We start from the raw sequence: 17,724 nt of genomic DNA, 5'->3' as shown, positions 1-17,724 counted from the left end.
AAATTATTTAATTATATCGTAATGACTACAATAAATTTGCAAGTAAATTGCCAGTAAAATAACGAAAGTAATATTTATGAAGCGTTTTCAATATAAATATTCCTAAATCAAGAAGGATTATTTTGCAATTTAAGTTGTTATTAAGATAATAATGGCAATGTAACAAAAAGTTTAAATTCAAAATGAAATTCATTTAAATAGACTTAACCTGAGTCCTTTTAAGTTATCAGTCAGTACATTTATCACCTTGCTTTCTGATAAAAAACAACTCAGGGACCGAAGGCTTAACGCGCTCTCCGAGGCACGGTGGGGAGACCCACAAGGACTGCACAAACACCCAGACCACGGCAAACACCTGTATGGCCAATACAAATGTTTGTCACGTGCGAGAATCGAACTCGCAACCGCCAGCGCAACAGGTACAATCCATGGCTGTGACCGTTGAGCCAACACGGCGTCTTGGCATTTACAATCCATTCAAAAACAGCCATTTTAAAAAACCAGACATAATAACGGTTGGCATAGACATAAGTTAAAGTAAAAAAAAATAGTTCGGTTATTAAGCCTACTGACAAACATAATGTTAAAGATAACTTCGAGGATTTAGAAACGGTCGACAGTCCAAATTTACGACCCAGTGAAATAGTACGGTTACCGGTAGCCGTACTGTTCTTGGCCGTAATAAGTCGAAAACCATTTCAATGGCATGAAAGGTTATGCTGAAATCCTTTTTAAACTTTTACCAACTGTTTTTTCAGAATTTCTTTTAAAGAAAGTTTTTAGATTACATTAATCCAAGTTTGAATTTATTTAGCATCCCTACATCTTAATATACCTAAACGAAGCCGTTATTTAGAACAAACGATATTTTATTATCTATACTAATATTATAAAGAGGTAAAGTTTCTAACTTTGTTTGTTTGGAGGGGTTAATCTTCGCAAATAATGATCCGATCACGAAACTTCTTTCATTAACAGAAAGCTACACTATTCGGGAGTGATATAGGCTACATTTTATTGTTATTGAACAGAAAAATCAGTGAAAAATAATAGCATATGTAAATCAAATCAGAGAAATACGCAAGCGAGATGAAAACTTTACTATTGCATCACAAAAATAATTAACGCCCAACGAAGTGGGCACGGATCGGCTAGTACAACTATAAACATAAATGATAATACAACATGAATAATGAATTATTTCTGTTAACGAAATTAGCTATATTAGGAATTGGAGATGGTGACAGATCCTAGTAATATTATAAACGCGAAAGTTTGTATGTATGGATGTATGGATGTTTGTTCCCCTTTTACGCAGAAACCACGAATGGATATTAATGAAAGTTTACAATAATATAGCTTATACATTAGAATAACACATAGGATATAATTTTTAAAGATAGTGTGTAAATTGTCCAAAATATAACGACAATTGTCAAGTAAGTCGAAAAAAAATCTGCCATCTGCGAGCTATTCTGGCGTGCGCTGCATAAATTGTAGAGTTTACACGTATATAATGTACAAGAGAAATGTTTATCTTAATTACTCCTACAAAAAAGTTCACGACAGCATAATTATATCTATCTTTTATTTGTACGTCATTATTGCAAAAATAGTGAACCATAAATACAATAAAAATTGATAATATATATCTGTTACACATTTGGTAGTAACAAATTCATTTTTATGTCGCAGGACCAATTTTGATGAATTTTGCTATAAAGATAGATATTAAGAAGATAATAAGCTACTCAAAGTACTTATTAATACTGCGCAGACGAAGTCGCGGGTACCAAATAGTACAGTTATAAATGAGAATCCACAGACTATTTAAAGCATAAGTGCTCTTGAGTCGGTAATATCATCAATTCATCAGTATCATTGATTTATAGTACACTAGAGACCCGCCCCGGCTTCGCACGTTTGCAAAAACTATCAGTGTTTCTCTACTATATTATGTATGTATTAAGCATATAAACCTTACTCTGGAATCATTCTGTTTACTTAAGAAAACTACATTAAAATCCGTTGCGTAGTTTTAAAGATCTAGGCATACAGACAGCGGGAAGCGATTTTGTTTTATACTATGTAATGATTGAATATACTCGTAAGGAAGGTAATGTAATAAAATAGCCTAGTTAATGTACAACAATTATAATATTAAAGAAACCTGAACGGCTCATGTCCTAGTGATACTGTGCTGTCCTGCGGTGCTGCAACAATCACAAGTTCCTATAATAATAATAATAAGAATAATAGTAATAGACTTTATTGTATACTACAAAGAAACGAAACAAAAGGTGATACATATAAAGAGAGATGTCCAAAGGCGGTATTATATTAATTTAAATGTAAGTACTACGTCCTTGTCTGCAAGTAGAGGACAATTTGTAATGGTAATTCGTTTAACCTTAGTCAAGCCCTTTATCAAGATAATATTCAATTTAGGTTCGTATCAAAATATGGGCCAGTTGTAATTTATTTGGATTTGGATTAGATTAGTTTTATCAATTAGGACTAGAAACATTTCAGAAGTTGTCCATGAAAAAACACACCATATTAATTTAAAATTCGAAATTATTGTTATTTTTACGTCCTACACTGTGGAACGTTCTTCGGCCCGCTGCGCGCTGGACCGATGGTCTACGTAAGATTGTCAGTATAGGCTGGATGAAGATTGCGGAAAACCGGGATGTCTGGCATATGTCCAGCAGTGGACTGCAATAGGCTGAACTGAGTGACTGACTGTATTTCGAGAGTCTTTTACCAAATTTGTCACTCTTTTTTTTTAAGCCCGTTACGTTGTATTAGGTGAATTTGCTCATTTCTCTCTGAATAGCATCAAATTTAGCAATCAAATCAGTGCCTGCTAAGTTTAAAGACATGCAAATGTTGTTCATCTTGAGCTTCAAATTGTTTTACGAAAAATATCGTAACGTTACATGATGTACATATAACTGACTATTCACAGAGTGTAAGACCTTTAACAAAATAGCCTTTTGTCTAGCTGCTAGTGGCACACATTTTCAAGCTGTACAGTAGATACCATAAAGGAATACAATTAATGATTAATTGGTGCAAAATAATTTAAAAAGATTGGCAGTTTTGCCCCTGTGAAAATCAATATTTTTTTAATGCTAAAAAATTTCTTCGCCTTCTTAGGATAGTCATTTTATACGTCACCTAATTTCTTAAAGAATTGTGGAGAATACAAACAAATTACTCCGAAACATGCAGACGAAAAGCTTACGCAATATAAATTTTATCGAAGTTTTGTCTTTATCAAATCAGGTATACGATTTGAAACCACGGCTCAGTGAGTTATCTAAACACGCTTCATTTATTTACCTTATTTCTGAATCATCTTTCTACGGGTAGTAATAAAAACACAATTTATTGTTGCGATAAGATAAACGATTATATCTTCATAAATTGTCAATAAAATAGTAATAATAGTTTTATTACAAACTAGTCTCCACATATTTGTTGTGATGATTAAATATAGGGCTTCTATAAATAATCGGGCTCCGATTTATGGGGTTTTGGTTTTGGGGGTTGGGTGGGGGAAAAGGGGTAGGAGTGAGTTATCCTCTGGTACCACTCGTTAAAGTTTTGAGGTTGGAATTGTTTTATTTAGAGCTATTACAATGTCTTAAAGCTATCTCCATAACCATGGCGTTTCACACGGTGTAAGTGGTACCAGAGGGTAACCTACTTCCTCCTACCCTCCCCCCTCCAAACCCCATAGATCGGAGCCCGATTGTCTATAGGCTTACCAAATACAGCTATGAGCTGTTTCATTTGCAAACTAATCTTCACAACAATCTCTATATTTTATTATAACTAAAACGTTAACTTATTTAGTAGTTCAAAGGATTTCACAACAGGTTTTGAACTGGCTGTTGTGTTTATGGTCGCAAAGGCCATCCATACATGGTGTATCTCGTCTAGTGATATAGGTATGTATTAGGATGGTCGAGTTTAAAAATTTTAAGAACGTCTGTGAATATCAAAACAAAAAGTTTGACGTTATTCTAAATGACACTTAAGCCAAGATTGCTCAACACTGGGAGAGGCTTAAATATTTACATGTTAAAGCAAAAGATACGGACACATTTAACCCAAAAAGTATGTATATGATAGATGTAGATAAACACTAACTATTAAACTAATAGTTCCTACTGGTAATGTTTTGTGTTGAAACCCTTTGTCAAATTATTATTCATATAAGTGATATTTGCGAGCCGTTAAGTGAATTGCGGTATAACATTTAAACCTTTGTCCCCCTAAGCCCTTCTATTGTGAAACGCGTTTCACAACGAGTCACCGCACAAATCGCGATTCACTATAAATGGATAGGTGTGGTTGGAGTGTAAGCGATTTGTCATCACAACAATTTTACTGAAATGTATCCTCTCAAGTCTATGTATGTTATTAATCACGCCATCATGACTAGAGTCCGTCAACCAGGGCCGGATTTAGATATCTGGAGCTCTCTGGGCAACAAAGGAGTTGAGGCCTCTTGGCCCCAAAATATTTTCCAATTAAAATGGAATTTTTATGTAAAAGGTAAAACGCGAAAGAAATATGAAAACAAAAGTTGTTTACTAGTGTTTACTTGTCTAAATTTGATTTTATTTCCGAAGTCTATTGTGGGGGCCAAAGGGCTATAGCCCCAGTTGCCCTGCCCTAAATCCGGCCCTGCCCACAACTAACTAAAGATCTCGATTAATGTGTATTATTGTAGTGTAATACCAAACTAGCCAACCACAAATTGATATCTGCGATGTTTTATTTTGCTGCAAGCAAATAAAAACAAATTCACGAGTTTTAAATTCTTTCTTTCATAATTGCTATAATTTTATTATAATCACAATGTATGTTAAGTTTTCTTAAAAGTAAAAGAAGCGTCAATGCAGTTATTAATGAACATTTGTTTTTCTTTTAATATAGTCTTGTTTTTCCGCTATTAATCAGTCTGTAGAAGTGAGTTGTAAGTTAAAAATATTATCTTCGTGCTGTCGTCCCATTGTTTTGGCTCCGTTCAGGTGCAAGCTGCTATAGTGGTTTTACCCGTGGCAATTCACTTGAAATACTGAAATTTTATATTTATTTTTTACCTAAAATTTTATAGAAATATACACGAAATCGCTGTACAGAAGTAATCTATATTCGGACTTTAACGAAATATAAGTAAATACACGGAATATAACATAGTTGAAATCGAGAACATTGGTTTTTCTGTATCTATACTTTTCTTTATTTTATCTATTCTACTACTTTCTTGGCGTACTTATATCCGTCAATCTGTAGTGAAGCTGCGTGGTGGATTAAGTTTTGATCCTTCTCCTACGTGGAGATGTTACAGGCTGAATCGTTGTATGTATCATAGCACGACGTTCATAGGTACAGACAGACAGACTATTACTATTTATTAATATTATTATTATTTTTTTTTTTTTGTTCATATTAGGGCAACAGTAGTTAATGTTAAACAACTATTATGTGTGTCTATTTTGGTTCGTATCATACGATTCCGTTACGATTTCACTACAATTATATAAACAATTAAATTTATTAACTCCTGTTACTTATAGACGGTGTCTCAAAATTAATCAGCAGATATGAAGTCAGAGCTCCCGCCAAATATCAGATTTTGCGTGATTCAGGTACAAAGGCAGGCAAAAGGAAATACGAAAATTCTGAAATAATTTCTGCTACTTTAAATATATTTATATAATTTTTTTTTTCAGAATATCTCTCATTTACAGACTTCGACCAATTACACTTTTATTACGCTTTTATTAATATGTATATATCTATTCCATCTATTTACAAAAAATGCTTCTAAGAAATGTGTGACGAAAGTAATAGGCATGTAATAAAAAAATTGATAAATTTACGTCACATATTTCGTGTAAGACACAAAACAAGATCAAATCATTCACATTCCCCAATATATATTAAATAGTACTATTGAAAAAGTTATAATGGGCACACCAGATGGCGCTGAACGAACAAAGATGGTAAATGTCGTGTTGAATATCATTACGTTATCTTATGGGAATATGATGACATTCGCGGTTTGAAATGTTTCGTAAAAGACGTTTGAATAAAATATATTAAAAATATAGCATCGGCGTTTATTTAAATATTGTAATATTACTATATTTCTATTAATAATATCTCCAACATGGAGAAGAGGCCTATGCCCAGTAGCGGGATGTTATAGGCAGAAATCGTTATCAATAATTGCCTTTCTCTACTATATTATAAGGTGGAAAATTAATTTAGAATAAACTGAAGTAATGCTATACATGCTATCACTAAGAGACATTTTTTATATTTTAAAGGGCTAAAAAAGAATAAGCCAAATTTGTATAATGTAAATGGCCTATGAAATAAATAACTAGAATTTATATTATAGGTCGTCAGTCAATTGATCTTTACAATAAAATGAAATAGATAAATAAATCTCACTGCTTCTAACTTAACAGCCACGAATAAAAATGTTTATACCAGAGATTCAGGAATGACATAAAAATTAAAGACATCAATTGATTGCAAGAATTATAAATTTGTACCATTTATTTCAGAACATTTAATAGTCTTTACTCAGTCACATTTCAATTATAATTAGTATTGCTTTATTTACCAAACATTACAACAAAATTTGTGTTTATATTTTGATTATGTAGCTGTCCATATTTAAGAGTACATTGCTAAAATTTTATTCATATAATACGTTTTGAGAATTTTTTTGAGAGGTATGGAATAGAACGGAATAACGCAGTTATAAAATAAATAAATTTCTGGTATAAAAGTAGCTTAATTTAATTCTTATTACATCAGCTATATACTAATGAAAGTCGTATCAAACTCGGTCAGTTTCAAAGATTAGCCGGAACAAACAGACAGACAGACAAAATGTATATGACAAATTGTAAAACATGATATTTTTGTATATGTACCGTTTATAAGCTGTGTGGTTACGGCATTCAAGAATATAGTCATCCTCTCTCTTCCCGTGGGTGTCGTAAGAGGCGACTAAGGGATAACAAAGTTCCACTACCACCTTGGAAGTTAAAAAGCTGACCAATGGCGGGATAACCATCCAACTGTTGGCTTTAAAATACACAGGCCGAAGACGGGCAGCAGCGTCTTCGGTGCGACAAAGTCTGCGGTCAACAACCCGTCTGCACAGCGTGGTGACTATGGGCAACACATATGATCTTCAAATGAGTTCACGCCATTTTTGGTGTGATTTTGAGAGGGCCTATTTCCAGTAGAGGACTGCGATAGGCTGAAGTGACCGTGTATACATCCATATGCATTTAGTAACAGCGGTTATTTTAATATCACAAATAGATACTCGAATTTTATTTATTAGTGTAGATTTCGATGTAAAAACTTATCCGCGGTATATTTTTACGTAATATGATACAAACTCGTGACTGGAACGGCTGACGTTTATGTGACAAGCGACGAAATTCACGTCGGAAAACTAATTGAGTTACAGAAACGTCGAAACGTTACAAATCTACGGTCGTATCTAAAAACTTAACTTATTTTCGATAATGGAAATATACGGGCTCTAATACTAACGAAAATCGTAGAAAAATTTTGTTCAATTGTATGATTAGTACAGCCTGTACCATTCCACGGCTGGGCTGGGATAGGTCTCTTTCTCCATCCGGGGTGGGGTGGCGAATGCTAGCGCTACCCCATCTCGCCCCACCCAGGCAGACGACTGCTCACACGTGGTGGTATTTTGTCAGTAGGAGTCTGACATAACCCTGTGGCCCCCACGCCGGTGGGTATCCATGATGGATTTTCCCCACGTTAAAAAAAGGTCTCTTTCTTCATGTAGGAGAAGAGACGGCATAAGTTTAATAGGTGTGGGTTATCGGATATATTGCTGTAAAAAATATTTCATAAATATAAGGTACTGTTTGAATTAGTAGATTAAGACAAAAAATGTTATAGCGCTGTAATTATGTTTTATGAACCTAAATTTGTAGTCACTCAAAATCAAAATCAAGAACACCTTTATTCAAATAGGCTTCAAAAGCACTTTCAAATCGTCATTTCATAAATTAAATTTTTAAAGTGATTATTATATGTAAAAATAAAGGTACAACCGATTCGGAATGTAGATTCTAAAGAGAGGTACTGGCAAGTAATTTCGCAGGTACCCTTTTGAAAATAATATATAAACTGTGTCTTAATACAAAATTAGTAATATCTTGCATGAAATACAGGGTCACCAAGTCTACACATCTTGATCAACCTATTTATAATAATTTAAATACTTCAATGCAGCCGAGATGAAAATGCTAAGATGGGTGTTGAGTGACGAGGCAAGTTTGGATTAGAAATGAATATATAAGGGGAAGTTTGAAAGTAGCATCCGTGACGGAGAAAATGAGGAGCAATAGGAATATGAGGGCGTGGTATGGGCATGTAATGAGGAGGGATGAAAGCTATGTTAGTAAAAAAATGTTAGGAATGAATGTCAAAGGACGAAGAGCGATCGGCAGACCGAAAAAGCGATGGATTGTGTGAGTGAGGATATGATTCATTTCATAATTCACACATGGATTGTGTGAGTGAGGATATGAGAAAGAAAGGAGTAAGCGCTGAAGTGACGAATAATAGAGAGGAATGGAAGAGGAAAACATGTTGTGTATAAGTGGGATAAGGGCAGGAAGTTGATGAAATACTTCAACAAAATAATCTAATAGAAGATATCGAAGTGACTACAATAAAGTTTTGGTCCATTTATCTTCACTTATTTACAAAACTAGTTAATAAATATAAAAACTAATAGCTGAAATAAACGAAAATTGTTTCCGTGTATCTCCAATTGAGCGCTTGAATGATATGCGCAATACGTCAATGTAACGGAGTCAACGTCTCATTCCTGAACGACCTTTGACATTTCTTATTAATCGGTATAACGTTTTGGAAACAACCTTACAAACATAAAAATAATGGAACACTTTAATATTTTTATATTCAATGTCTAAATTGTTTGGTCATGTAAAATGAAAATAGTGTAAAATAACAAAACATAATTTATATCTTGGTGATATTTAAAATATCATTACAGGTATCTCCTTAAGAAACGATATAAGGCGTGTGATATGAAATAAGTATGGGGAGTGAAATCTTATGAATTACGCTGAGAAAGTTGTTTTACCGGGTAACGTCTCTTACGAGAAATATGATAAGGTAATTTTATTTTTAAATATAACGGTAATCCTTCTAAAAGAGTAAACTCCAGTCACGTGACAGACACGTGCACTTTTTTTATTTGGCATTTCAAGTATTGTAAAGTTTTGAAATAATTTTGTTTTTTAGTATGTAATTTTAACTTAATATACACACACTTCTATTAAGTACACCTCTATGCCGCTTTATTCTTATTCATGTCTTTTTTTAAAGGTTTTTTATTTATTTATAAATATTTATTTTTCTAAAGGTTGTCTGGAAGAGATCGTTCTTTAGCGATAAAACCGCCTTTTGTACATTCCTTTTGTTATTATTATTGTACTGAATGTTATTATATATGATTATATATATATATGAATGTTATTATATATATAGTATATTATGTTATTATTATTGTTATTATTTTTTCTCGTTTATTTCTTTTTCTTTTATGTTACTTGTATTGTTTTTGATTGTACAATAAAGTATATTTGTATTGTATTGTAATGTAATATATTTTAGGTACAAAAAATCGTATGCCCTTATTGGAATGTGTAAGTACTAGAATCGCGTTTATCACAAGCCATTTGCTGTAATCTGTTTTCCGACTCAGATGGCTACTAATCTTGTTATATTTTATATGACGGTATTCTGAAGAGATAATAAAAAAGAACATTTGACTTGTTTGCAGTCGAAGAAAGTACCACACACCTAATACGTAAAACAAACCATTGTTGATTGAAAATCTTTTGCCTTTATAGAAATTTCAGCTCCATTTTACCCCTATTTTCATTATATCTTAGAAATTTAAAAAAAGCCACAGAGGTGTATGACCTTACTGATTAAAAATTATGCTGCACCAGACAACGGCTTTGTTGCTCTTTTATGCAACAACTATTCTACTGATTGTAATGAAATTTGGAAACGTTCGTAGATATCTAAAGATCCGAATTTGGAAATTACGCGGTCGAAATTGCGAGACGCAGCTTGAAAATTATAAATAATACATACTTTAATAAATATATGAATTTAGTAATTCTTGGGTGAAAGAGTACCAATAACATATATACACATTTTAACCTACTTTTAAAAACTTTCGTATATAATATTAGTAGGATATGAAGTAGTGAAAGAAGCTGTACATGTTAAGTAACTTCTAAAGATCAAAGGAAGCCCTTGATAAACGCTGCCTTAAAGTACGCCCTAAGTATGCTTATAGGTTAATCCGCTATTGTCAATATGTTCTGTACTATAACAGCTTCTTAATATTTTCAAAATTTTCCATTGAAATAATTTGTAAATTTAAAAGTGCTGACTTGATATTTTGGAGTTTTTACTATCATACAGATGTTTGCCGTGATCTGGGGGTTTGTGCTTGTGTATTATTAGTTTTCAGAACACAACACAGATGAAAATTACAGGAGCCGTTGAGTGTAAGGCGTTTATCTGTGTTCCAAAGGTAAGCAACTTAATATCTAACTTTGTAAGTTTTGAGCAATAGTCGACTTATATTTTAAACTTATTTTTTTTTTAATAAATATTAAATACGTATTTAAATCATTTTTCGGGCATCAATTAACCAAAATCCTAGATAGATGAGCGGAGTAATTCCAACTAGGCCAACGCGACGGGCCATTAATTTTTTGTCATGAGCTTTTGATTATGATCCACACGCTATACCTAGTAGGATCTAACTATCGATTCAAATGAAAAAACAAAATTTGTTTTAAAAATCAATAGGTTTATAAATGTATAAATTTTACTTTCCTCGTTTAAGTGTAAGTCAGATGTTGTAGCTATAAAGTTGTTTACGCGCTGTTCTCAATGTACGACATTTATAGGAACGTTAAATGTTTATGACATATGAGTGCCGTACATACCGACATAACAATTAAATGACTATCAATTTTGTGATGGTGTTATAAGTTTATGTTTAAATATAAAGATTTTAACTAGTTTTGTTCACTATAGTGTAATAATTCCATGTTTTTAGATACAAAGGGGCTTATGGATAAAAAAATTGTTTTTTTTTTTAAATATCAGTTTCTAGCAATTGTTTTGCAGTTATGGAATTTTTTGTGTTATTTTCCTATTATTAGTAAGGTAGCAAGAGCTCCTGGGGAGGGTCAGGGATAGGGTCGGCAAGGTGGCAATGCTCCTCGTGTTGCTGTTGTCCATAAGCTGCAGTATCCGCTTACCATACAATTGTTGCCAACTTAAAAAAAAAAAAAACATGTTGCAGGTGTGATGAATCATTATTGCTCATTGAAGATGCTAGTTGGCTATGTATATTTATACTACCCCAATGAAATAGTTTCCAAAGAAAATCCTCTGATAACTGTTTCCGTAAATATAACTTTTCGCAAAATAGTATTTGCCTGAATACAAGTTACTATACTGTGACGCATATAAATCTTCAACAGAAACTTAAATGGATGTGTACATACAAAATTTTGAACAAAAGTGTCTCATCGCCTAACAAATAAACTGCTAAGTCTATCAAATTCGTTTTTCTTCCTTAAACCTAAAATCTAGTATTTTGACTAATCATAATAAATATATTTTATTATTGTACAAACCTTTTTATTACGTGGGGAAAATCCATCATGGATACCACTCCGGTGCAGAAGCACCAAAGAGGTTATGCCAGACTCCTACTGGCTAAAAATCCTACGTATGAGCAATCATTCGCCTAGGTGGGGCGAGATGGAATCGCGTTAGCATTCGCCACCTCGCCACGGAGTATTGTATAAACCTACCTCGACGATTTTTTTTTCTATATCTTAAAGTACACCAGCTAGCTAAGGCTGTATGGCTTTATGTTCGCCTTTTGCGTAATGTGTAATATAAGTTTATAATTTTTAAATAAAATAAATAATTAAATAGAAGGATATACGACTTCGATACATAACTATTAAATAGCACAATTCTCGATTATATTACGTAAATGTTTTAATATATCATAAACTACATCACAACGTTAGCAGATATCTACGAATTAAATATTTTCGAAGTTATTGGATCATATTGATCTGTACTCAATTAAATTACTCATTTCAGTATGTAATTACTTTTATATCTGCTATAATTTATTACATTTGGTTAATAACTTTGTTCAATGAACCGAAAATTAATAAGCGAGAGCGTGTTGTGTTTGTTTTTTTCGATTAATAGATAATTGAAAACTTGTATGCCCATTTAAACATTTTATTTGAAAGAGGTATTAAACTCCAGGTACAAATATATGTCTATTTATTTATAATAAAGTGTAACGGTGAATGTTTTTTTTTTTAAAGCATTCATCATTTCAGCGTATTGCAGTCATCTGCTGGCCATAGGCCTTCATAAATTCGTGTCAAAAATGGCACGAACTCACGTGTTTTGCCCATAGTCACCACGCTGGCAGGCGGGTTGGTGACCGCAGGGCTGCCTTTTTCGCACCGAAGACGCTGCTGCCCGTCTTCATCATTATCATCATCATTACAGCCTATACAGTCCACTGCTGGACATAGGCCTCCACAAGTTTACGTCAAAAATAACGTGAACTCATGTGTTTTGCCCATAGTCACCACGCTGGGCAGGCGGGTTGGTGACCGCACCGAAGACGCTGCTGCCCGTCTTCGGCCTGTATATATCAAAGCCAGCAGTCAGATGGTTATCCCGCCATCGGTCGGCTTTTTAAGTTCCAAGGTGGTAGTGGAACTGTGTTATCCCTTGGTCGCCTCTTACGACACCCACGGGAAGAGAGGGGGTGGCTATGTTCTTATTTTTTTTTTTCGTGGGTAAAATCCATCATGAATACCCTCCAGCGCGGGGGCGCCAGACGGTTATGTCAGACTCCTACCGACTAAAAACCACCACGTGTAATCAATTGTCCGCCTGGGGGGGTGGGGCGAAATGGGGTCGCGCTAGCATTCGCCACCTCGCCCCGGCGGTAGAACCGGACAAAGCCTTCGGGCCCCGGCACAATGGTGGGGTGGCCTCGCTCACAACAAAGCCACCCCTCAGACGTGTCGTCCTGCCGGCCGAAGTCCGGAGGTAGGCAAACCGTCTCCAACTTGCCCCCGTACGTCTGCGCCGGAGTGGGTCAGCGGAGACGTCATTCTTCCTGGCCCGCTTCGCAGTGGCTATGTTCTTACTGTCGTAGCCACACAGCTCAAAAACACAGAGTAAAAATACAGCGTTTTTAAAGCATTAGACAAATGAATTTTCCACCGAATGTTGCCGAATTTTTTTACTAATTTTTGCCCATCTAATCTATATTGTGGCTTGTAATATCCCATTGGTGGGCATAGTCATCTTTCTCTATGTAGGAAAAGAATTAGAGCTCAATCCACCACGCTGATCCACTGCGGGTTGGCGGGTTCCGTACTATGAGTAACAATCGCTATCGAGGTATTTATGATAACAACCGCGACCCACTACTTAACATGATTTCCGAGGCACAGTGGGGAGACCCACTAAGACAGACATTCAAGCGGAAAGAAATATTTGCACAAATATAAAAATCTACTCCGAGCGGGAATCGAACACGCAAACCGTTTGTGTTTTAATCGACTACTCGCACCGCTACACCAGCGCGGTTGTTAAAACTATTGAATTAATTTAAACATGAGTGTGGAGAATTTCAGTCAATGCAACGAGCTCGGTCTTGAGTATATTTGATCCCGGAATTCGACACCGCTCCTGTAGTACTCCTGTGTAACGTAACTTCGCATGATTTAAGTCCATACCAGAAGCTAGGAAATCGGATATTTTTCATTCTAAACTTTAGCTATTGTTATATGATGAAGAGGAAAGATTAGATTTTTTATTTGTTTGAAATTCATAAATTCAAAAGCTACAACATCAATTTTAAAAATTCTTTATCAAAATGCTACATTATCGCTTAGTGACATGGGCTACATTTTAATAGGCGAAAACTGAACAATAAACGCCGCGTTGACGCAACGGCGGCAAGACCACGGTAAACGTCTGTATGGCCAATACAAATGTTTCTCATGTGTGGGCATCGAACCCGTAATCGCCAGCGCAACAACCACAAACCAGTGCTGTGACCGTTGCATCAACGCTTTTTTAATTACACAAATTATATTTTTGAACCATAATTTTATTTATACAAAATATTATACATATTTACAATTAACAACTTAAGAACTAAATATTTACAGATAGTTTTGGTATAAATCATGTAAAAATTATATTGTTTTTGAATAAATATCTTAAAACATACCTACACAACAACATTCCTACGGTAAACGACTTAATGCTAGGTAACAGCCGAAAGCAATTTTTTTATTGATAAATTTACATAGAAATAATACATATATAAATATATGAATACACATATTACACCCAGACCCAGGCGGGAATCGAACCCGCAACCCGCGGAACAGAAAGCAGGGCCACTACAAACTGTGCCAACGGGCTAGTCAATAAACTTCGAATATGTTCAATTAGGTAATCATATTTATTAATAGTAAGTAATTTAATACTAGCAATTGAACTTTATAGTTATTACTATTACATATTTAACTCTTATATAAGTATGACATAAGATATAATCAAATTAAATGAATATATAATTAAATATTGAATAACTACGTCATAACACGATATGATAGCAGTTATGATTATTTTTAACCGACTTCCAAAAAAGGAGGAGGTTCTCAATTCGACTGTATTTTTTTTTTTTTTTTTTTTTTTATGTATGTTACATCAGAACTTTTGACCGGGTAAACCGATTTCGACAAATTTTGTTTTAATCGAAAGGTTTTGTGTGCCAATTGGTCCCATTTAAATTTATTTGAGATCTAACAACTACTTTTCGAGTTATATCTAATAATGCGTTTTTACTTGACGCTTTTTTCGTCGACCTACGTTGTATTATACCGCATAACTTTCTACTGGATGTACCGATTTTGCTAATTCTTTTTTTGTTGGAAAGGGGATATCCTTAGTTTGGTACCATGATAAGGAAACCAGGATCTGATGATGGGATTCTAAAGAAATCGAGGGAAACTCTCGAAAATCCCCAATAACTTTTTACTGGGTGTACCGATTTTGATAATTTTTAATTTAATCGAAAGCTGATGTTTATCATGTGGTTACATATAAATTTTATCGAGATCTGATAACTACTTTTTGAGTAATCTTTGATAACGCGTAGTTGCTTATCTATTTTTTCGTCGATCTACGTTGTATTACTTGTCGATATAATTGAAGTCGGTTTTTTTTTTCGTTTGCGAGCAAACACAATTATGATAAAGCAAATTACACTTTGAAAAGAGATATATGTATAGCTGACCCCGCAAACGTCGTTTTGCCATATATGTTATTAACCCCCTTAATCCCCTCCCCCCTTATTACTTATGTCGATTCTCAGACCTACCCGATACGCACACAAAATTATATTAAAATCGGTCCAGCCGTTTCAGAGGACTTTTGTCACTAACATTGTGACACGAGAATTTTATATATAAGGTATAAAGCATACCCTATGATCACGTAAATAGTCATTCGTCGTATATAATTTATACGATTATGTACATTAAGTCAAAGACACATTTTTCTTAAATTCAAAAGCTAATAAGATATCGAAATTATATTTCACGCTAAAATGGTTCCTCGGCTCAGAAATATTCCATACATTTTTCGGCGCCATTTTCTTTGGCGTTTATTTTACCGAAACAATGTATTTTTACCGGCTTACCCTAGAAAAACGGTAATGTTTTTCAAGTATTTTCGTATATAAAGGTATGTGTGTAGATTGCTTTTGTATGTTCAAATGGAATTTGGAATTAGAATGTGTCATCACAGTAATATGTGAGCATTGTGAGCGTAAATATTACAATTTTTAAAGATGCCGGATTTCTTTCGTTCAAATAATAACACGGTTACTTTTTGGTACCACTTGTATGCCTTTCTATTCGTCTGTTAGAAACATTTTATACTTAATGTATATAAACTAAGTACAATAATACTTTGTGTCTTATATAGATATTTTTATGTTATAGATAAAAAATATTAAATTTAAGGAAAAAGTTTCAAAAATCGAATCAAAAAGGTAATCTACAATTCTAGCTAACCACGCATATTTACACACCTGAGGACTTGTTATATATCAATAAACAGTCTCCGATCGCTTTTTCCACTTAACATTTTTGACATATAGCTGCAATAAATCTGTTACACAACACTCTTTTGCAATAAAATCTTTATAAAATTATCAGAGCGTGTAATGTAATGAAATTTTTATTATCTGTTTAGTAAGCGGACCGTTCTTTCGGCGAATCTGATATCGTTCCGATAGCCGTGATCGTCTAGTGGTTAGGACCCTACGTTGTGGCCGTAGTAACCCAGGTTCGAATCCTGGTCACGGCAGCGCAAGCTGTCTCGGCGGAGCATATTTTTTTTTTATTTTTTTTATGATTACTAATTTTATAGAAGACTAATTACATCTTAAGCTCCATAATTAAACATGACAAACGAGACTTCCCTACTAAAAGTACAGCAAAATTTTTATTATTACTAATTCAATTTGTCATAATTATTGTAACGAATTTCGAATATTATGCCAGTTTACAAGGCAGACTAATTGTTACATATTACTTGTTGTATATATTTATCGTGTATACTGATATACACTATATAAGCACCGATAGTTAGTGAAGTAAGCGGTGTATTCGACGTTGAGTGGACGTTGGCGAAAGATTCCGCCAATCGCATGAATGATATCTAATAATCTGTAATGTATAGTTTCACTATAATTAATTCCAAAATAATGGCGTTTACAAATACTCTGATATTCACCCTTTGTGTTTTGAATTTTTTTTTTCACTTAACAAAAAGCCAACGTCACGCGGTGTTCCCAGGCGGTCACCCATCCAAGTACTGACCGCGCCCGACGTTGCTTAACTTCGGTGATCGGACGAGAACCGGTGTATTCAACGTGGTATGGACGTTGGCGATATAAGTAGTTAATCACATGAATGGTATCAATTGGTGTCTAATATTCTGTAATGTATAGTTTAACTATAATTATTTCCAAAAAATGACATTACAAGTACTCTGATAGTGTTTTTAAATTTTTCTTTTCAATATTTTGTAATCTCTTATAAAATACCAACCAAATTAAGATCCTCCCCTTTTTGAAACTACCAAGGTCACGCTTTTACCATCGCACCCTTCGCCGAAGGACTAAGGTTTTTAAGGGAATTTCAAGCGCATCATTTCCACGTACATGCTAACTGTGGAATGACCTTCCTCCTGAGGCTTTCAAACATTGAGTTATTGAGTGTACAAACATCTTTTCACTAAGAGCCGGCAACGCACCCGCAACTCCTTTTATGTGGCATATCAATAATATTGTTGTATAAAAATAATATGTTACAATGTACATATGTGATAAATTTTACGCGGTAGAATTCAACGGTAGTCACCAGTAGAGTCAATATTCAACGTCATTTGTTTATATAATAAGGCAAAATTTCACTTAACCTTTGAAGTAAC

General features: G+C 34.1%; 2 non-coding genes across 2 annotated transcripts; one reads left to right on the top strand and one right to left on the bottom strand.

The window, feature by feature from the left end:
• The first annotated feature begins 16,524 nt into the window (after positions 1 to 16,524).
• Trnah-gug lies at positions 16,525 to 16,596 on the top strand. Its single transcript has one exon. It is a non-coding gene; the product is annotated as a tRNA-His (tRNA).
• A 466-nt stretch (positions 16,597 to 17,062) lies between these two features.
• Positions 17,063 to 17,181, bottom strand: LOC123669795. The gene has a single exon (XR_006745792.1). It is a non-coding gene; the product is annotated as a 5S ribosomal RNA (ribosomal RNA).
• Between the last annotated feature and the right edge of the window lie 543 nt (positions 17,182 to 17,724).

The sequence above is a fragment of the Melitaea cinxia genome, chromosome 3 (genome assembly GCF_905220565.1).
Source record: "Melitaea cinxia chromosome 3, ilMelCinx1.1, whole genome shotgun sequence".
Classification (NCBI taxonomy): domain Eukaryota; kingdom Metazoa; phylum Arthropoda; class Insecta; order Lepidoptera; family Nymphalidae; genus Melitaea; species Melitaea cinxia.
The sequence above is the reverse complement of the archived record's forward strand: the minus strand, read 5'-3'. Positions and strand labels throughout refer to the sequence as shown.